The 23,660-nt window shown below is 42.8% G+C and overlaps 1 pseudogene; it reads right to left on the reverse strand.

Annotated features, from left to right (window-relative positions):
* Nucleotides 1-18,543: 18,543 nt before the first annotated feature.
* Nucleotides 18,544-20,490, reverse strand: LOC147208259 (uncharacterized; annotated as a pseudogene).
* Between the last annotated feature and the right edge of the window lie 3,170 nt (nucleotides 20,491-23,660).

Genomic DNA, 23,660 nt, shown 5'->3' on the forward strand with positions numbered 1-23,660 from the left:
CTCTCTCTCTATGTGTATATATATATATACGAACCGCTTGATCCTCACTCGGGTCCGCGGGGGGTGCTGGAGCCTATCCCAGCTGTCTCCGGGCAGTAGGCGGGGGACACCCTGAATCGGTTGCCAATCGCAGTATATATATATATATATATACACACACGCACGCACGCACGCACACACACACACACACACACACACACACACACACACACACACACACACACACACACACACACACACACACACAGATGTCCATGTCCAAACTTTTTTTGTAATGTGCTTGTTCTCCACTTGGCCAGAAGGTGTTACTAAAAGTCCATGAGTTAGCCTGGCTCCGTCACTCATGCAAAACACACAGCACAGTATTGAACCCAGAGAAAAAAAATGACCTTTTCACCCTATCATGTCGTTTTTTCCCCCCATGGTCCCACTGACCAAACTGCATTGTGCAAAAATTGATTGTGCATTTCCCATTTATTATAAATTTCAGAAACAATATTCACCATAGGCATTTGCATTTGACAGTCAATAGCCTGGGTCTCCATGGTAATAATCACAGCGTGTGAGCTTGTGGTTGTTGACAATCAACCTATCGCTTCACTGTTTTCATTCTCATGAACAGGATGTACTGGCTGTGCAGGGTCAATCCCAGTCTCATTTTCAAGCAGCAATATTTAGACAGTGCATACCCACCGGAAGGCTTGGAATTAATGTAAAATGTTTTCGTCATGACATACTGTATATGCATAATAACAAAATGTAACCTCTGCTTTTAAGCCATCACAGGAGTGAACACCGTAAACACACATAGTTGGTTTCACACACATGGAGCAGAGGGTTACTTTCGTGCATGGGGAGCAGTTCACTCGATCGGTGTTTAACTCAACGACACCACAGCTAGGCATGGGCCGGTTTCAGATTCTAATTTTAACTGTGTGAAGAAAATGCAACGGCATCAAGATATCACACTATCGCAGTTACAGTGCGAAAATTTATTATCTCACAATGTTTGGATAAATAACGACAATACTTTTTTCTGTGTACACACTGTTGGTTCATTAGTAGCCTAGTATTAAAATTAAAACTACAGTAAATGTAGTCCAACACTCAAAGTACTCCTCAAAAATGAGTCGCAACTTCTCTTCTCTTCTTTGTAAAATAACTTCAAAGGAGAAACAACTTCTAGTTAGATAGTTATATGCCTTGTTAGCAAGTATATAGTATTTATTTCAGAGATTTAGATGGTTGCAAACATTACCGGTAATTTAATGACAACATATGAACATTACCTTGACATTGTCAAAGAGTGGTGCTCATGTAAATATGGCATTGTATTAGGAATTATGCCTCTTTTGACTCCTTGCACCAGCAACTGTAGAGAGAGGGGGTCATGTCACTTTGCCTGCAATAATGACTCCCAAAAGAAAGGAATAAATACAGGTCATACCGGTGCTGGAAAGCTTGAGAAGTTGTGAAACCATTGTTCACAGTAATCGGCCCATGTCCAACCACAGCAGTGGATAGTTGTGGGTGCTTTTTTTATTTATTGACTTTAGGAGTTGTTTTGCAACACGCTAAACCATGAGCAGTATTTGCAACATTTTAGGAATATTATCGTAATATTGAGTCATATTTTTTTGTCACAACAGCTCTGTTAAGGCTCTTTTGTTCTTTCACACTTCACCGTTCTCTGCCATTTGGTATATGTGATGCATCGTTTTAAACCATTTCCATTATTTCAGCAGCGTTTTAGCCATGATATTTTGTGCTGAAAATATTCACGCGAGCCAGTGAGGAATGTAGCCCTTCCATCAATCATTATGGGGAAGGTGACTCCTCATCAGACTAACGACTATTAGAAAACTGCAGTTAACTGTTTACTGTACATTCAAATTCCGCCATAGCATTCAAACCAAGTGACGTCCTATGCACTGTGATCACAAGAAGAGTTAACTTCGAGTTTTGGGTTTTGGTGGGAACCTTGACCATGATGTTCCTCTCTCTCTCTCTCTCTCTCTCTCTCTCAACTACTAATTATTTCGCACAACATATTAGACCGTGAAACAAAGGGAATACAACTCTGTATGCCAAATGTGAAGGGAGCTTTTCCTCACTCCCTCCTCTAGGGAGTCCAATCACAATTGCATACCCAATTTTATAGAATATATTTGTAGACAGTGCATCTGCCAGGGGCTGCAAATTATCCTGTTTCCTGATTTTTGCACAAGCGTCAGGCTCGCTATGTATTTTCAGATTTGGCAGACAGACCAGTCTCCACTAAGATGAACGTTCTGCTGTAGCATAGAAAGTAGCCATGGAAATGCACCTGGCGGAGTAACGACTTGGTGACAGTAAGTCAAACTAACTGTGGTCTGATCACTTCTAATGTAGATGCTCGCGCTCGGTAGACAACTGGTCTCACACAATTTTGATGAATTTGATTAAGGCAACAAGCAGACAGATGGTGAGCTCCACACACATATGACTCACCAGTGGTTACCTCCAGCTCATTCTGTTTGCCTGATCACATTGCGCGTTGCCACACCAACACTCGAGCAATGAAAATTCCCCACCCATGCCGGAATGGCTGCAGTTACATATTGTCCTATTCCGATAGCTCCGTTGAGACTTTCAGTGCATCATATTTCAAGGAAATGAAAAGAGCCGCTTTGATTAGGGGCAGACTTTAGTCTGCTGTAAACACTTCCACAGTGATGCAGCCTGTCTACCCGCAGATCAGTCGGGCTACACTCGTCCACAAAATTACCAACAACGGTGTAACTTGCCTCTGGCACACAGTTGCGCTGCCCACAGCGCCGGATTCCTGCAGTCATGGAAAGTAGTGTCCCCAATGTTTGTTTGTCTGGATGACCAACCTGTTTTGGACAGTTTTCAGCATTTCTTTCTGTGGCATTTTTCTGACATTTCTAGCAATCAAATTCATTTCTTTGAAGAACAGAAGGACTGGTATACTCTAGTCAGTGGCGTTCCGTCAGGGCCAGCAAGGCCTTCTCTGCTGGCCTAAACATTCTCAGAAAAGTAAATTTAATAAATGTAATTTGTTATTTTATTTTCATAAATATGTAAACAAAATGATTCTCTGTATTCTTTCCGTCATATTATTTCCACTTAGTCGAGTGGCTTTCAATGTTATTTTAAATAACATGACCAGCAGAGGGCAGTGACGGACTTCTACTGTACACGTCCCAACGGGGCTCTTCTTGCAATTGAGGTCCATTAACAAGGTGGAAACAGCAGCGAAGAACGACCATTGTGAACTAATTGTCACGTTTTTTTGTGATCAAAAATTTCCCGTATTTTCCGCACGATTGGGCGCACCAAAAAGTCTTCCATTTTCTTAAAAGCTCACCAAGCGCCTTAAATTCCAGTGCGTCTTTTGTATGGTCATTACGGTAATACGTTGACTCCAAGATAGCTCCTTCCTGGAGATAATGTTATAACTTGCTGTTGGTTCAGTGAACTGTGCTGCTTTATTAAATAAGTATGTGTTGCAGCTCCGAAAAAAGGAGGGTTGTGGTGTTATTTTTTTTAAAACAGTCTAAACAAATACAGGTACGTCTTTGGCTATCTCCGTGCTTTCTTCCGTTCGACTCGAGAGGCGTTCAAGACCGCCACCGAAAAACGTAAACTCACGATTACTTCAATAAAACTACAAAAATTGAAAATACATCAAAACTGAAAAGCAAGCGAAGATATAACAAAATAAATTCTACCCCCCCCCCCCACAGAATTTATATTGTTATTTCATCATTTGTGAATACACAACAAAGGAATAAATAACTACGACTGACATCTTGTTGTGTTATTTTGACTTCAAGATGGCGCCGCGAGAGTGGCTGCCTTTGCAGCAGCTCCTATTTATTTTGTTCTTCTACTTCTTCCTCTCATAACTTTGCTGCTGTGAAGTGGGAATTTCTCCATTGGGAGACTATTCAAGGTTTTCTTATTTTATCTTATCTGATTGGACTCTTGGAGCTACGATAAAGGAAATGCCATTGGGTTTTTCGGAGGCGGTCATGAACGCCTCTCAAGTTGACCGGAAGAAAAGAAGGGAAGGAGACGGACAAAGACACACCTGAGTTTGTTGAAAAAATGAGAGCTGTGGTTGTGGTTTTCTTATTTTTTTAAATGCAGACTTTATTAATGGTTTTCACAGTCTCAGCAAGTACAGGTACTGTACGTCTTTGTCCGTCCCCGTGCTTTCTTCCGTTCCACTCGAGAGGCGTTCGTGGCCGCCTACGAAAAACGTAAACTAATTCTTACTTCAATGAACCACGAAGAAAATCAAGTGAGGAAATCACAAAATAAATTCTGTAGGGGGATATAGAATTTATTTTGGGATTTCCTCGCTTGATTTTCTGTTTCGATGCATTATTTTAAGTTTTCGTAGTTTCATTTAAGTACAGTAATAGTTAATTTACATTTTTCAGAACGCCTCTCAAGTTGAACGGACGCCTCTCGAGTTGAATGGAAGGAGCGTAGCACCATCTAGTGGACGCATTGTAGATTGCGCCTTTTATTGCGAGGCGTCTCATATATGAAAACATTTTACAAAATAGCCATTCATTGAAGGTGCGCCTCATAATCCAGTGCGTCTTTTCGTGCGGAAAATATGGTAATAAAAATCCATCAAATGTCACACAATTATCTTCGCAGGCAGGCCATTTTCTGTTAAGAAATAATATGGTCTTCTTTCACAAGGTTGCAATGAGAAACCTTAACCAGCAGACGGTAGTGATCAATCTTGCCTTGCACGTCCAAATGGGGCTCTCTTGTAGGGTAATAAGAAATAATGTGGTATTCTTTCACAAGGTGGCAGTAACTAACTCTGACCAACAGGGCAGCTGTTGCAGTTTGCCATACACGGCCAAAGGGGATCTCGGTTTTCAGAGCCAAGAGCCATGCACAATGTGGGAACAGAGGTGACGAGCGAACGTTGTGAATGAATTGTAATGGTTTTTTTTGTGTTCAGTAATAGAAAAATCCATCAAATGTAACAAAATTGTCTTCAGTGGTGGCCATTTTGTGTTACTGCTGATTTTTCGAGTGTCATAAGAAGCCAATGGTATTCTTCAAGGATGTTGCAATGACAAACTATTACCAGCAGAGGGCAGTGACGAGCTTCTACCTTGCACATCCCAACTGGGCACTCGCAATTGAGAGCGAAGAAGATCCATACACAAGGTGGAAACAGTGGTGACGAACGACCGTTGTGAATTGATAGCCTTGTTTTTTGTGTTCAGAAATTTTAAAAAAATCCAACAAATGTCACAAACTTATCTTCACAGGCTGGGCATTTTGTGTTACTGCTGATTTTTCCAGGGTAATAAGAAATAATATGGTCATCTTTCAGAAGTTTGCAATGTGATTGCGAATCGTTCGTCTGTGTGCCCTGCGATTTGCTGGCAACCACTTCAGGGTGTTCCCCGCCTACTGCCTGAAGAATGCTGGGATCGGCTCCAGCACGCCCACGAGCCTTGTGAGATTAAGCGGATTACAAAATGGATTGATGGATGAATGATGATAACATGGATCAGGTGCAACACTGGAGGGAACACCCTCTGATCTCGCCTGCACAGAAACAAAAACAAACAGAATCATGACAGCAAACTAATGCTGTCTAACATACTACTAGCTCATTACATGGAGCGATAGTAGACACTTGTTGATATAATTGTGTGTGAAATTGAATTTGTGTTAACTGAGATACGTTGGACTGGTTGAGCAGCTATAATTTCAGTTGGATTGCAAGTTTAGTCAAAGCAGATGTAAGTATGAATTAATTGAGGAGCTGCAAGTGACCAAGATCAGCCAATCCGCTTCAACTCAACTCAACTGTATTTATAGAGCACTTTCAAACAGCCATCGCTGCATACAAAGTGCAGTACATGGAGCAACTAACATATATACAACAATAAAGCAATAAATCAGTACCAAAGATGGTAGAAAGCATCAAACAGTAAAACTAAGATCAAATCTGACTCATGCTGAGTCAAACGCCAAAGAATACAAGTGAGTTTTGAGGTGGGTTTTAAAGATGGGCAGCGAGGGGGCTTGCCGAATGTTCAGTGGGAGGTCATTCCAGAGAGAGGGACCAGCAACGGAAAAGGCTCGATCCCCTCTGAGCCTCCGTTTGGTTCTTGGTACTTCTAATAATGTCTGGTCCGCAGACCTGAAGCGCCGGGCAGGTGTGTAGGGGCGGATGAGCTCAGAGAGGGAAGGTGGCGCGAGGTACTTTCAAATATTTGAAAACAAATAATATAATCTTGAAAAGAAAATGTATAGGGAGCCAGCTTCGACCTTATTGTTTGCGATTTGCCCATCAATGTCATCATAAGCCAAAGTCCTGCCTCAGAGAATGCTCTTGAGACACTCATCAGCACGCAGATCTTTCGGGGCGTGCACAGATTCGTGCCCAGCACAAGCCAGGAAGCCAGATCTTCTGCCTTTTTTTCTTAACCAGCAACTGTGTTGAATAGCTTTGCTAAAAGCTTTTTTTTTTTTTTTGAAAGTACGAGCATCATGTTTATTTTGTAGTCATTTTGAATCCACACTCTGCTCAAATTGTAAAGTGTGTTTCATCAATGTTTCAAAACACGTGGCATGAAGGAATGCTAATAGCTATTAGCCAACTAATTTTAGCAAACACTCATGGCTACTGTATTGGCCCATTTATGCTCAACTGCAGTAAAACCACTATTTCAAATAATGTTCAATTTATATAGATTTAACTTGGCTCAAAGTCTGTGAAAAGGTCGGGTAAGTAGCCACCAATTTGAAAGGACTTGTACCGAAACTAATAGTTAGCAATTAGCCAACTAGCTCTTCAACAGGCACGTGACGTCAATTTGATGTTCGAAGATTGGATTTTGAAGTCATATTGATTTTGAAATTGACATGAGATGCTTAAGCTCGACCGACCCCCGACAGGAAGTTTTCCCGCTGGCACAGTCACAAGGCAATCTCACAAGTCCTTTCCTAGGTATGGAGTTCCTTCACACAAAAATTGACCTCATACTCAACATTTGCAAAATGTGCTTTTTTTTTTAGATTCCACTCAGTAGTCAAAGCCTGGAGCCAGTGAGGCTGCCATTGTGTCCTGGATGGCAGCCAATTTGCGCTCAGCGCCAGACAGGAAAGGTGGTGGTGGCCGCAAGACTGCTGCAGCTAACAGTGGTTTGAACTTTGATGGGCAATCTGTCCTCTAAAGTATTGAACATTTGTTCACTGGTGCTGTTTGTGTTAGACCTGTCATTTACACCTGGAGTTACTCAGTTACCTTTTTCAGATCGATCCAACTTGGAATGATTCATTTAAGAATAAAGATGTTTTGTTACACTTGTACTGTATGTTTGATCATTGAGAGTGAATGCCATCAGGGAAACTATTGGAGCAATCGCAATTCTAAAACCCAGCAACTCGGCGTAGATCAGGGGTGTCGAACTCATTTTGTTGTGGGCCACATTGTAGTGACAGTTTCCCTTGCAGGGCCATTAAGACTGTGAATTTTGGAAAACCATATAAATGTTTAATTACCTCCACATATTACATGCACGGCACACAACAAATTGATGGATAACTTGTTTTAAAATCAGAAGTCAAGTATAATTACTTGTTTAAAAATTGTTTACATTAATGTAATCAGGGGTTTGGTAATGAGAAGATTCTTGCAATACTCTATCATTGTCATGGTTCTGTTTGTGACCAACAGGTTATCTGATTAGTTGTTTAAAAGGACTCCTGGCACGACCACTAAGAGTCGGGTCATTGTTTGTCTCTGTCATGGTTTCTGTTACTGTTAGTTTTTTGCTTCAGCCATGGTTTTTGTTTGTTACTTTGGATTCTTTTTGTTTCCATGACTTTGGTTGTTTGGACTTATTTTCCTCAGTATTTTGTTCATACAATTTGTCAACTTCACCCTGCTCCTCCTTCCTGCCTGCTTTTTAGAGTCCTCCACCAACACGCAACGTGACAATCATATGTTATTATGGATTACACATGACAATTAGAAATTTTGGTTTAGACTTTAGCAAACATCATGGAACTTGACATGCTTGATTTACTTCGCAGCCCGCATAAAATGATGTGGTGGGCCACATCTGGCCCCAGGCCTTGACTTCGACACCTGTGGCATAGATGATGCCAAACAGATTACACTTACAATACTACAGACAATACACTTTATAGAATTGCTGTTTTACAAGTCATATGCATTAAACACTAGAGAAATGCAAAGATCGCCTACACTCTCTTGTATTTCAAAACCAATTGGCATCATTTAGGTTGTTTCTGTCTCTCAGGAACTTGATCAGTTTTTAATCCTGATGAAGATGAAAAATGTTCATCTACATAAAGACAATTCTGTTTGGAACATAAGACCATTGTCTTATGTTCCAAACAGGATATTTCCATTTGTTCTCCCCGCCCCCTCTACAAATTTGACATGGTAACAGTGTAAAAATAAAACATCAATTTTGGTGAACTCTCAAAGAAGCTTGATATTGAAGTAATGTCTGAACAAAATCACTCAAATCATTTTTTGAAATCCATCAAATTGATGTAAAAGGACTGACGTCATGTTGATTTACTTTTTTGACCATATTATGATGACAATTGGATGTCAGAGTGAATTGACATTGAATTTACATTCGATGTCCACCTGGGAATAGACCAATGTCTTTTTATTTCCACATTGGTGGCTCTAAGTCGATTTTCAAATGTAGAGACTAAAAGTAAAGGTGGCAAAATATTTATAAACTACCCTACTAGTGTTGTTACGATACCTATAGTGAAGCATGGTGGTGGCACTAACAGGAAATGAGGATGATTTTCAGTGGTAAGAACTGGGAAACTAGTTTGGGTTGAAGGAAAGATGAATGGAGCAATGCAGAGAAATCCTGGATAAAAACGTGCACCAGAGTGCACAGGTCCACAGAATGGGGAGAAGGTTTACCTTCCAACAACAATTTGAGCAAACAGCTTGCCGTGTTTGACTGCCACACGCCTATAGAGAGAGAGTAGAATTTAATTAAACGCAGCTCTCCAAAGCATGTGCACTCCACTGTAGTCAATCAGCGGCAGCCGGATGTCGTCTCAGCTCCTCAGTACGAGGAATTCCTTCGAGGGCGTTAAGTTCTGTCAGAACTTCACATCACTGGATCCGCTGGCTCTTTGTCCTTAAAGGAGAAGTCACCCCCAAATTTTCTTTCCAAGAACATGTTTTATGCACCGGCTCTAGTCAAAACAGAGTCTTGATTAATACTGTGTTTGTGAAATCTGAATAAACCAGCAACATCCCAGGTGGTGGCCATTTTGACACTTGACACGCTGTCATCTAAAAATGACATTGCAGGTGTTCAGAATTAGAATCAAATTTCTTTGCCAAGTATGTAAAACACACAAGGAATTTACTTTCCCAGTTACAGCCCATCCAAAGGAACCCAAACAAAACAATGACCAACAGAAGGAGAGAGAACGAGAAGCCTGGCGATTCGCTGTTAAGCGTCCCAATATCTTGGATGTGAAAAGAAAACACTAGGGCTCAACCAAGGACCAAACACAGCTCACCTGTTTTCCTAGTTTGGTCATGCGATGTTCTCAAAGTGAGCCGCAATCGGTCGTTACCTCATCTTATCAATTCCTCTTTTTCTGTCTTTGTCTACACCCTTGCTGAGGGGTGACAGCCGTGTCCAAATTAGTTTTATGTAGTTTGCAAAATTTTAGGGTGCAGCAGAAATTCAAGGCTCTTGACGTGGAAAGTTACAACAGCAAACAACTATGGCTCAGGTCTGGGTCTGTCTAAAACGTGTGCCTTCGACGTTCCAATCCCTTCAATGCCAAACCAGAACCTGCTAACAAAATGAGGAGAGAGATAAACAATACTGTTTCACTCACCAATAACCTTTGGCTAGTCTTATCTAAAATAGCGAAACAAATATTTCAAAATATTGTAATAATATTTCACTGTCATTATTTGATATGTTTTTCAACATGATTCGACTGAGCGGTGCTCATCCACCCTTTATTGACCGGTGACCTCTGAGGGGCAGCATATTAGGATCCATCCATCCATCCATCCATTTTCTGACTCACTTAGCCTCACAATTGTCGCAGGGCACGCCCACCCTTCACTCATTGGCGACTGGTACCTGCTAGGGGCGTGCCTTTAGCGTCCTCTTACACGCCCACCCTTCACTCATTGGCGGACTTCCGCATGCCTGACAAAGATCTCCCAACCCCAAATCACTGTATGGAACCCATTTTCTAACCAAGAGCCGATTGCAGCTGTCTTCGGGCAGTAGGCGGGGGACACCCTGAACCGGTTACCAGCCAATCGCTGGGCACACAGAGACGAACAACGATCCCCACTCACACTCACACCTAGGGACAATTTAGAGCATTTAATCAACCTACCCTACATGTTTTTGGAATGTGGGAGGAAACCGGAGTACCCAAAGCCCACCCAAACACAAGGAGAACATGCAAACTCCACACAGGAAGGCTGGAGCCGGGATCGAACCCACGACCTCTGCACTGTGAGGTCAATGTACGGAACCACTCGACCACCATATGAGGATGTTTCAGAAAAAGCACAAACACTTTGAATAGGTGAGTTTTTCTGTCTGGGGATGAGCTAAAATGGGGGGAAAATTTGCCTCAAGCCTGCTTTTGGTGGATGTCATTCTCACCTTGACATTTATGTGTCTGCGATTCAGACACAGGCGAATTCGGACTTCCTCACAGATTGGTAGGATAAAGTGCTTCAATTGTCCCCCCCCCCCCCCCCCAAAAAAAATTGGGGGTTGGAGTACACGTATGAAAATTCACAAAAATTACACAGAGTTGCATTTCATGTGTTCAAAATACAACAAATTGCAATTCTTTCGGCTTTCAATGTTTATCAGTGATTTTTTTTTAGCTTACATTTGTTTTTGTCATATCATAATAATACTGATTATCGTGATAATCTTCATATAAAATGTCCATAGTTTTTCTCTCAACTCTTGTGTAGACATAAAATTGTTTTGGCTTTCAGTTAGACTTGACTCCATGAATCGTAAGAAAACTTATTTCTTCATCATATCAACCAACATCATCAGTGCCGGAAAATACAAGTGGCTTAATTGTTACCAATCAAGACGGATGTGAATGACATTTGTCATTTGAATGCAAAGCCCAGAAATAGAAAACGGGAGAAATAGTGGAGGGAATTTGGATGGAGGAAGGAGAGGAAGCGTGAAAAGGAGAAATCGTAGCGGCAAACAAATGTGAGAGTTGTCATGCATGAAATTGAAATATACATCCAAAACACTTTTCATTGTGGGACATTGAGGAAGGCTCTCTTTCTCTGTCTCTGTCTCTGTCTCTGTCTCACACACTCTCTCTCTCACACTCTCTCTTCTCTCTCTCTGTTTGTCTGCAGGGAAGGCAGATGTGAGGCAGTGTAATCTTTAAGGAACACCCAAATCGATAAAGCTCTGCAGTTCCCTCAATCACAGCACTTCCACTGCCTGAGGCTCAAAGTTTGGGCTGTGGGACTTTTATATTATATTTATATGTCTAATATTTGTTTTGCTTTTCTTCATACTGTCTGATATAAGTGGAAACTCTTTTTTTTTTAAGATCGTTCCAAATGTCTGTTTTTTGTTTGTTTTCCTGAAACAGATTTGCCTATCACCAGATTTAGTACGTATTCAGCCACATGTCTGTGGACATACTGTGGGTATAACCAGCACGGTTTTAAGGAAAGGGCATATAACCACTTCAAATTGTTTTCTCAGCAGGGAGTTCAATGATTTAAACTGAACAATTATTTATGGAATGAAATGAGTTCTCAGTTTTTCTTTTTTCATGAACTATTTGCTGCTTGTGAACTTTAGTAGGAGTTAATCAAAGGGTTATTTTTAGCCAGTATATTATCAAACTCGCGAGTTTGAATTTTTTCACAAATGAGCTTTATAATGTATGTGTGTACTATATATATACTGTATATATAAAATTCCTCGTCTCACCCCTCGGGTGGTGTCCGTCCCCCATTCAGCTCGGGTCCTCTACCAGAAGCCAGGAAGCTTGAGGGTTCTGCGCAGTATCCTTGCTGTTCCCAGTACTGCGCTTTTCTGGACTGAGATGTCCGATGTTGTTCCCAGGATCTGTTTGCAACCACTCATCTAGTTTGGGGGTCACTGCCCCGAGTGCTCCGACCACCACAGGCACGACTGTCACCTTTACCTTCCAGGCTCTCTCCAGCTCCTCTCTGAGCCCTTGGTATTTCTCGAGTTTCTCATGTTCCTTCTTTCTGATGTTTCCATCACTTGGGACCGCTACATCCACTACAACGGCTTTCCTCTGCCCTTTATCTATGATCACGGTGTCTGGTTGGTTCGCCATTACCATCTTGTCAGTCTGGATCTGGAAGTCCCACAGGATCTTCGCTCTGTCATTCTCCACCACTCTGACTGTTACCTGGATGAACAATTCAACACTAATATAAAATTGGAAAATGCACTTTCAGTAATACACTTAAACAGTAGAAGTCGCTATAAAAACTTCACAAAAATCAAAGAATACTGACTAAATTTAATAAATTTAAAATAATTGCCATATCAGAAACTTGGCTTGATGAAGATAAAACAACTGAAATGGAAATAGAAGGTTATGAAATGTTTGCAACTAATAGGGAAAACAAAAAAGGAGGGGGGGTTGCAATATATGTAGACAAAGCATTTAAATGCAGTAAAATCGAGAGATTGACAAACACAATAGAAAACCTAATGGAATGTCTAACCATTGAAATACATAATAAAAAGGCATCAAATATCATCATAAGTTGCATCTATAGGACACCAGGATCATGTATTGACACATTCAATAAAAAACTAACAGACATGCTCAGTTACAACAACGATAAGAAAACACGAATAATATGTGGTGACTTTAACATTGACTTATTAAACCCAAATGGACACAAAAAAACAACCGACTTCATAAATACTATGTACAGCAACAGCTTTTTCCCAGTAATCCTGAAACCTAGCAGAATAACAGTTGACACGGCCACATTAATAGATAACATATTTATAAATAAGATTGACCATAAAATGGAAAGTGGACTTCTCATTAATGACATAAGTGACCACCTACCCGTTTTTGCAGTTTTTCATAATTATTTTGATAGAAAAGCTAAGTCAACAACTCACATAACAGAAATAAGACTAAGAACCCAACGCTCCACCGACGCCTTTAAGCAAGACCTAGAAAAACAAAACTGGACCGAGGTCTACTCAAACGAAGACCCAAATACAGCGTTTGAAGTATTTCAGTCTACCATAATCTCCTTATATGATAAACATTTTCCATTAACTAAAGTCTCCAAAAAGTATAAAGACCCAAGTAAGCCATGGATAACGAAAGGCATAGAAAACGCATGTAAAAAGAAAAACAATTTATATAAATTGTTTTTAAAATTGAGAACTGAAGAAGCAGAAAAAATATATAAGACCTATAAAAATAAACTAGTAAATATTATAAGAACCAGTAAAAGAGATCATTATCATGCACTATTAGAGCTGAATAAAAGTAACACACAAGAAATATGGAAGATACTTAACCAAGTAATCAGAAATAGTCCTAAAAAAATGGATTATCCAGAGTATTTTATCAAAGGCAAAAATACTATTTTGGAAAAAACTGCAGAAATAGCAACTGAATTTAATGAGTATTTTGTCAACATCGGCAGTAACCTAGCAAAACAAATTCCTGATCCAACAAACCTGTTTGAAATAGATAGATATGTAGAAAAAAACTCCTCCACGATGTTCCTTACTGCTGTAAAACAAGAAGAAGTATCAAATATTATAAAAACTTTTAAAAATAAAAAGTCAACTGATTGCTTTAATGACATGACAATAATAAAGCAGATTATAGTATATGTAGTGCGACCTTTCACGCACATATGCAACCTGTCATTCAAAGCTGGTATCTTTCCATCAAAAATGAAAATTGCTAAAGTTATTCCAATCTATAAAAGTGGAGAAAGACATCGGTTTACAAATTATAGACCAATATCACTACTACCACAATTTTCAAAAATATTAGAAAAACGATTTTCTCGCAGACTTGATAGCTTTATACAAAAGCATGCGCTGTTAAGTGAGAATCAATATGGCTTCAGGGAAAAACGGACCACCTCAATGGCAGTTATGGAGTTTGTGGAAGCAATAGCCACTAATATAGACAACAAAGAATTTACTGTTGGGGTTTTCCTAGATCTAAAAAAAGCTTTTGACACAATAGATCACAGTATATTATTGAAAAAACTAGAAAGATATGGCATTAGAGGTGTATCTTATGAATGGATAAAAAGTTATTTAGAAAACAGATATCAGTACGTGCAACTCAACAATAAAAAAATGAATCAACTGAAAATCACTCACGGAGTTCCTCAGGGGTCAGTGCTTGGTCCAAAACTATTCATCTTATATATAAATGATATCTGCAAGGTCTCAAAACAATTTAAATGTGTCCTATTTGCTGATGATACAACTTTCTACTGTTCTGGAATAAATCTGAAACAGCTCCTGACAACCGTAGAAAACGAATTAAACAAATTAAAAAACTGGTTCGACAGAAATAAATTGTCACTTAACCTGAAAAAATCGAAGTTAATTGTTTTTGGCACAAGACCAATCAAACACCAAGCTAAAATTATGGTAAACTCAATTGAGATAGAAAGAGCGTATGAAACCAAGTTTCTCGGATTAGTAATAGACTCAAAACTATGTTGGAAGCCACATATCGATAACGTAAAAAGAAAAATAGCCAAAACCGTAGGGATCCTCTACAAAACCAAGGAAGTGCTAAATAAGAGATCTTTGTACACATTATACACTTCATTATTATTACCATATATGACCTACTGTGTGGAAATATGGGGAAATGCCTGCAAAACAAACACACTCCCTATTCTCAACCTACAAAAAAAAGCAATTCGAATTATTAATAGATCAAAATATACGGAACCCACAAATCCACTATTTATCAAATTAAATACGATGAAATTTTATGACCTGGTTGACTTTAAAATCGCCCAATTAATGTACAAAGCACACAATAAGCTGCTCTGCCAAAACATTCAGAGGTTTTTCGAAATTCGAGAAAGCAGCTATGATTTAAGAGGTACCAACTTATTCAAAAAACTCAAAACAAGAACAAACATCAAGCAAAGAAGTGTATCTATCAAAGGTGTTAATCTGTGGAATAATTTCAAAACGGACCTGAAAATGAGTAAATCGCTTGCTGAGTTCAAAAACAAATTCAAAAAAATAGTACAAACAACCTACATCAATCAGAGTTCAAATGATAAATTCTAAACATTAAATATAATGATAAATCAGAACTAAGTTGATAAATAGAGAAAGGTATTGAAATATCCATTATGAATACAAGAGAAAATTGACACAAGAGTGCCAGGGTGTGGATGTATATAATCCCGATACAAACCAAAAGTTGTAAAAATATCACGGTTAAGGGTAAAGTATGAGCCTTAATGGAGACTTCTTTTTTCTTACTTTTTTTCTTTTCTGATTGATATAAAAATGATTTATTAGATATAAACACATAACGGGGTAGGACTAGATACGTTTTTTACTTCTTCCTACTCTCTTGAACATAATAACTGTGTTGAATGAAGACTGATTTCTTTCTTTTTACTATTTTATCTACCTTATTTTCTGTCAAATTATTACTGTATATGTTTTATGTTCAACAAACAAACAAACAAACCTTCGGAGGTGTTTCCCATTTTGACCTTGGGGTTTCCAGTCCATACTCCGCACAGATGTTTCGGTAGACTATGCCAGCCACCTGGTTATGGCGTTGCATGTAGGCTTTCCCTGCCAGCATCTTACACCCTGCAGTTATGTGTTGGATCGTTTCAGGTGCCTCTTTGCACAACCTACACCTTGGGTCTTGTCTGGTGTGGTATATCTGGCCCTCAATGGCTCTGGTGCTCAGGGCCTGCTCCTGAGCAGCCAGGATGAGTGCCTCTGTGCTGTCCTTCAGGCCAGCCCTCTCTAGCCACTGATAGGACTTCTTGAGATCAGCCACTTCAGTTGTGGTCCGGTGGTACATCCTGTGTAGGGGCTTGTTGGATATATATATATATATATATATATATATATCCAACTCCTGCCTCCCTGTGTGGAGTTTGCATGTTCTCCCTGGGCCTGCGTGGGTTTTCTCCGGGTACTCTGGTTTCCTCCCACATTCCAAAAACATGCATGGCAGGCTGATTGAACACTCAAAAATTGTCCCTTGGTGTGAGTATGAGCGCGAATGGTTGTTTGTCTCTGTGTGCCCTGCGATTGGCTGGCAACCGGTTCAGGGTGTCCTCACCTACTGCCCGAAGACAGCTGGGATCGGCTCTTGGTTAGAAAATGGGTTCCATACAGTGATTTGGGGTTGGGAGATCTTTGTCAGGCATGCGGAAGTCCGCCAATGAGTGAAGGGTGGGCGTGTAAGAGGACGCTAAAGGCACGTCCCAAGCAGGTACCAGTCGCCAATGAGTGAAGGGTGGGCGTGTAAGAGGACGCTAAAGGCACGCCCCTAGCAGGTACCAGTCGCCAATGAGTGAAGGGTGGGCGTGTAAGAGGACGCTAAAGGCACGCCCCTAGCAGGTACCAGTTGCCAATGAGTGAAGGGTGGCCGTGTAAGAGGTGAAGAGAAAAACGTGAGTACATTGTAAAATGGCTAAATAAAGTACAACCGAACTCAGTTTTGCTTCCGTTGCCTTTTTAAAAACATGTTTTTAGCGCGCGTGCATGCATGCCGTATGTTTAAGCTGGCGTATGTTTTACCATGCCTGGCTGCGCCCAATAATACAGTGCGTTTTGTGTATGTGTCAAACACAGAAATAGCACCCGTTACTGAGACTGCGCCCAACAATACGGTGCGCCGAATGGTCGTGAAAATACGGTACATTTTCTAGAGTGGCTGTACAACCTAACTCTAGAGTGGCAGTCTGAAGCAGCTGCTGCACACGAAAGAGAATTGCGGTAAGGCAGAGGTTGCCCTTTGCTTCCTCTTTGCTCTTTTATTTGCCTGCCGGTTGCTCCTGGTATCCTCTGCCCTCTTGAATCCATTGGTGACTGTGGCCCTCCAGAGCGGACAAATGTTTGCTGAGGCTTCCCACGAGTTTGGGTTGATTCCAGCCAGTTTCATGTCACGCTTGCAGACATCTTTGAAGTGGCGCTGTGGCTTTCCAATGGGGCGAGCCCCCTCACGCAATCCCCCATACAGCATATCTTTTGGGATGCGGCCAGCAGCCATGCGACGAACGTGGCCGAGCCACCTCAAGCGCCTCCCACTGAGAAGAGCGAACATGCTTGGGGTGCCGGCACGTTGGAGGACTTCGACGTGAGTTACCCTGTCCTGCCATCTGATGTTCAGGAGTCGTCTGAGGCAGCGTAGGTGGAAGCTGTTTAGTCGTTTCTCCTGCCCGGCATATGTGGTCCAGGACTCGCTGCCGTAAAGGAGAGTGCTGAGGAGGCACTCTGACTGTTGTTCCACTGTCAGAGATTTTCTCGGACAAAGTTAAAGAAATGACTCGGCACACAGGAAAATTGTCTTCAATATCGGCGGGAGCGGATCTCTGAGAGCGAACGACGGTTTAGTTGCTCCGCGATCACACACTCGAGCTCCCTTCCCGCCAATTCAGACTTTTATTGTAACATACAAGGAAAATACTGCCCCCGATATTTGTATACAGCACCCACGGTCCGGCCCCTCTGTAGTGATTGGTTACCTGTTTTTAAACATTGAACCACCAGTACGTTGGCACCTTTTCTGTCTGGTCTACATCGAATTAACATGTTGCAGACTTTGCGGATGGCCAATGTCGCCTGGGCGCGACGAGTGTTCTCAACTCGTCTTTTGTTGTTCAACCGCTGTTCCCGAATTATTCATTCCCCTTTTGTGACCGAGTTTCGCCCTCTCCCCTGTGATCGCCCACCTGTATTGACGTGCTAATTGTGGACTTCAACAGTCCTCCAGCTTTGTGCACAGGAATTTGGGGGTGCTGGATACGCACCCAAACGTTTAGATGTGCCCAGATTAAATGAAACTTTAAACATGATACAATTTTGCTCATAGATTCCTCTAACATTCCCACCTCTGTATCATAATTAAAGTTCCGTCAAACGCCCAGGTGACATTGATATGCAATTGCACGGGTGGGAGGAAAAACTGTCCTGGGGGGCGGGTGGTGGTGTAACAAGATCAGGACAGAAAACCCTTCCCGGGCAATGGCTCCACATTAAATGAAAATCAAGATCTAATCTAAACACACATAAAATGAAAATCAAAATCTAATCTAAACACACATTAAATGAAAATCAAAATCTAACTATACTAACTACCGAACGAACTACTATATACAATGTAAGCCAACCCAAGAACATCAAACACTCACATCTGCAATGCTTTTCTGTGAAGTCGTCATATGGGCTTACATAAGGTTACAGTAAATCAATCACCAAAGTCAGTGTAAAAATAATCTTCGTCCGACTCTGTGTGCACCTGTTGGTACTCCGACATGGCCACAGTCAGACGAGCCGCCACTTCACTTTGATAGCATCCATGAATTTGGCAGCACAACCTCTGACCACCGGGATTGCGCAAGCGACACGAAAACAGGAAAAGAAAAATATACCAACAATCGTCTCCTGCTTCCCGACGTCGAATCCCATGAGAAAGGTCACTCCTTCCGTGGGCCTGTGTGCCCACAGTGACTGCTCTGAGGCCCATAAGGATGATGCCGATGCCGATGATGCTGCTGATGCATAGGCAACACTTGACTGCCCTTCCTGTGGTCTTTCTTGAGAGGGGTGCGTTTACCACAGAAAACCTTCTCTCCCACTGTGGTCTTTCGGCGGTACGCAAGGTCAGCGCACTTGGACTTAGGTGCTGATTCTCCTTCCTGGGACTGGCGTCGCTAGGCCCCTCAACCTCGAACCAAAGGAGCTTGCACTGCGACTGGTGGATCCAGCCGTCGCGTCCTTCGACTTTGACCGCAGTTTTTGTTGCTGCCATCACTTGGGAGGGGCCATTCCAGCGTTCACTGTCCCAGAGAAGTCTTTCCAGCACCTTGAGGAAATTCTGATCACCAATCCGGACCTGGCGAGTCTGTGGAGCAGAACACCCTGGCAAGTCATTGTGCCTATGCATCTCTTTCTGATCAAATAGTCTTTTAGTCTCTCTCATTGTCTCAATGAGCCTGGGTTTGACAGTTCCGTTAGTGCGTTCCACAAATCCAGCCGATTGCGGGTGGTACGCACAGTGTCACTTCAAATCAATGTCCAACAATTCGCCCAATGCTTTCACGGCAGTTCCCGAATCATCGCGAGCGCTCGAAGACAGTTCAACCCATTTTGAAAACACATCAACAATGACAAGACCAGTATCGTTTCCCTTGTTTGTTCAAACAGATTACACAATGTCTACAATTTTTTTTTGAAAAATGCATAATCCCTTGTGTATGACAATATTGGTGCACCTGCGCTATCATCACTATCATCCCCCCTGTTGACACATGTGACAAGCCATGTGTCAACCTCGCGGCGCACTCGAAGAGAGAGATTGGAAGCCAACGTTTCATGTTTTTCCACTCACATTGCTCTGGTTTGCCGAGCGGTATGTAAATGTGTTGCCCGGGTGGTAGGAGGGGCTTGACCGCCCTTCCCACCCGCGCTGTGGCGAAACACCACTGATCTCTCCAATACACGTGTTCAATGACAATACCCTGGGGTTCCAGGCCCAGAAAAACCTTCGTGTAGTCCGGGTCTGGTCCCGGTGTCTGCTTACGTCTTATGGTCACGTGCAGGTTGTTCACCGTTTGCACGTTACCTCCTGGCTTTAATTTGGTACCTGCCAATCGAACTAGACATTCGGAACATCATCGTTCAGTAAATCGAGCGTCCAAAAATAGCGAGCATCATCTTGACTATTCCCCATGCGGGCTTCCACCTGGCCCTTGTGATTTACGATGGTGTAAATCTCGAGTTGCGTTTGAGCATCTCGTCCCAATAAATTATGAGGACAGCGAGAATTTAGCGCGGCTTCGACGAGTGCATTCCGATTTGGGTCTGTGGGGGAAGTAATGGTTACTGTTTGCGATAACGTCAGGGGCTGCATGGAGCCATGTGCTCCTTTCATGCGAATTTTGCCGTCGCCTGGCTTCACAGTATCGAGATCCCAACGACCGAGAACAGTGATATCGGCGCCCGTGTCAACAAGGAAGACGGTCGGGATTCCTTCGACCAACATCATTTCCGGTTTAGTTATGGACGAGGTTTGACATCTCAGCAGGTAGTTCTCTGTGTCGAAAACATGATTGCTACTGGCTAAGATGTCACCCTCGTCCTCACTTGAGGCGGGCGATTAAAACAAAGGCGCAGAGGCCTTTATCGCTGTCATAGCTACCTCCTCTTTTTTATTCCGTATTGGTTGTAAATCCTCCTCATCTGATGAGGAGGTCCCCGTGCTCCTATCACGCTCCCGCACGCGCCTGTCCTTCCGCTGCTGTCTACATTCTTTCACCATGTGACCCTTTTGCCCACAAAGAAAACATCTGCCTTCAACAAAACGTTTTTGGTCCCTAGGGGTTAATTTGAAGGGAGCAAACGACCGTATTTGTTTATTACTTTTATAAGGAGGACCCGGGTTTTTTTGCGGCGAAATAAATGTTGGTCACGTGACTCTCATTCTTCTTTTTCTTGTTCTCGAGTCGCTTGTAATTCCGTGCGTAACTCAAAACCTCATAGATCGGACATGTTGGCCAATTCAAATGATGTATTTTAACATAATGGGTAACATCAGGATGTGCTTGGTTCAGCAAATGCTGTTTTAAATGCAAATTGAACAAGTCTGACTGTGCCTCAGGGATACCGCCGTGAATTTTGAACACTGTTCGCAGACGATGGGAAAAATCGTCCAGAGTTTCGTCAGCCTTTTGGATGCATGTGGCAATTTGTTTTGGATCTTGCGTCCGCTCGTATGCCTTGGCGCAACGTTCCATAATTTGGTCAAGGGGTCCCCCTAGCTGCGTGAGTTCATCATAGCACAGATAACCTCCCGCAGCTTTCCTACCATTAAAGTTGCCCACAACTGCGCCAAACTTAGAACTGTTAATTAATGAGAGCAATTTCAAACGTTCACTCGCGTTAAGCCTGTGACTGTGGACCAAATCCGATAATTCTCTCACGAACTCGTCCGGGTCGTCCTTCGGTTTTGGGAGTGACGCGGCGATGTCTCGAAATTCGGCTGGCGTCCATGGTCTATATACATACAGCGATTCGTCTTTCGTTGACGGCATTTGAACCATAGGGAACGCTGGGAAAGGGTAGCATTCGAATCTAGACTCATGCGAATTATGCTCTAGCTGGGTGGATGGGTCGAGGGTCCGCCTCCACTCACCCACCGTGCCTTTGGAGCGCGTTTGGTGTTGATGTCCAGGGTTTGGACCATCCTGCGATTTGACCGGGTTCTCTAGACTCCAAATATGTGCGGCAGTTTGATCGGGGGGTGTTACAGGAGTTTGATTTGTTCCCCAGGACGGAGGGGGTACCGAATTCTTTTCTCTCGTAGTTTGCAAATGCGGGGGGTACAGCTCTCTCGAAAGGGCGGCCGCTGGAGCGGCTGAGGGTGGCGTTGCAGCAGCCGCTGCAATTAAATCCTCATCCAGCCTTTGACGTTTGTCTTTCGCCTTCTTCGCCCGTATTTGTCTGGCCCTTTCAACGAGGATTTTACACTTATACCATTGATTTCCGTGTTGATTATTTTTTCGCTTTTCCTTGTCTTTCAGCGATAATTTGCCCAACACTGTTTCCAATTCATCGCTATCATTAACGTCTCCCGAGAATCCGTACTTCTTTTTCCACTTTTTCACGAATCGCGTTGACCCTCTGCAGTCAATTTCAGCTAATCTCGTGTTTTCGATGATCGCTTCTACATAGTGAAGTTCTGTCGTCTGTTGCGTTCCGCTCAATCGCCAGTAGCCCGTGACTCGCCAGGACTTCCGTGTCGCCATGTTGCCTAGCAACAGCTGAAAGCACTTACCGGTATTTTACAAAGAGAAAAAAATCGCGATCTAGATCTGGGTCGTTACCTGAAAGCAAACGGTACGTGCCCGCGCCGGAGTTTATATGGGTTACGTTACCACAATAGCGTGATCGCCAATCACACTTATGCCCTAACACAAAAACGATACGCGTAACATACGCATACAACGTTAGACGCACACATCCGCCGAGGCGGTCAGCCTCTGCAGGAAGGCAGCGCTTCCTTACCGTTGATGCTTCGCAAGAAACGGTATCTAAATGAGCCGATGCTCTCACAGATGCGCTTGGGCTCTGTGTCCCGTGGGAATCTAATTTCCCCCGTACCACTAACCACGAAACGGTACTTGAGCTAGCCTACTCCGTTTTCGGCATTAACTCGTCTAATTCCGTCACTCAGTGGAGAGAACCGACTACGCAACGGTTACTCCACCACGCCTGACCTTACTGACCTTATTTTTCCTACAATCATCCCGATGCCGAGCTGAACCCAGGTCCGTTGGATGATGGCGCTTGCTCGCTCCTCACTGTGTCCGGTGCGGGGCTGGCTCCTTCAGGGAAGAAGTTTCCACGGAGTCTGGTCGGCTTTGACGGCGCAAAACGCTTTATCAGCCACTGATCGTCCACCGGAGGAAATCGGAGAGTCGAATAAGCAAGCTCAAATCCGATCGAACAAGCACATCATCCTGCCGACAACGGCAAGTTTCTGTCAGAGATTTTTTCGGACAAAGTTAAAGAAATGACTCGGCACACAGGAAAATTGTACATGGCTCTGTTGGTATGCTACGACTCAAGCAACCCTAGTCAGAGGGGTTACATGCAGAGAATGTGGGCTAAATGGTTACTTTGAAACCCACAGTCACGGTTGACCACGAAACAACTAGTAGCTCAGTGTTCCAACATCCACAAACGGCAACTGCTGTCACAACTTTAGATTGATGAGGTACAACGCAGGTTCCATGGTGAAGGGCCCCAGGCTTCCAGATCAGAGGAGGAGGTCATACTGAAGATTGGGAGGCAAGCCCCAATGAATGCAGATGATGAGATTGGGAGGCCAGCCCCAATGAATGAAATGCTGAGCGAGGCAGCAACTGACCTGAAAGCTAAGATCATGGCGAGAATGAAAGCTGGGAAACCTAGAAACCGATTACAACGGCTATGTGAAGTACCACCTGAAAGTCTCATGGAAAGTGTGAATGCGGCTCGGAAAGATGTGACAATTGACGGAGGCCCAGAGAGGTGTGATGAAAAGGCCGATACCCGAGAGGTACATTCAGATGACCATACCTGAAGGACTCAAAACTGCCAAAGGCTCCAAGCCTTGTCCAGCTGCCTAAAGTGGTACACGAAAGAGAATGAGGCCAGACGAATAAACAGAGCTGACCCACCAAGACTGGAAACAGAAAGGTACTGTAAAGGCATATGGGAGAAGGAGGCTGCACATAACAGCAGTGCACAATGGCTGGTGACCCTGAGAGAGGAGCACAGCAATCTCCCTGAACAGAACCCAGTTACCATAACAGTGGCAGA

The sequence above is a fragment of the Hippocampus guttulatus genome, chromosome 2, assembly GCF_054856545.1.
Source record: "Hippocampus guttulatus isolate MCC_2025c chromosome 2, RoL_Hgut_1.0, whole genome shotgun sequence".
NCBI lineage: Eukaryota > Metazoa > Chordata > Actinopteri > Syngnathiformes > Syngnathidae > Hippocampus > Hippocampus guttulatus.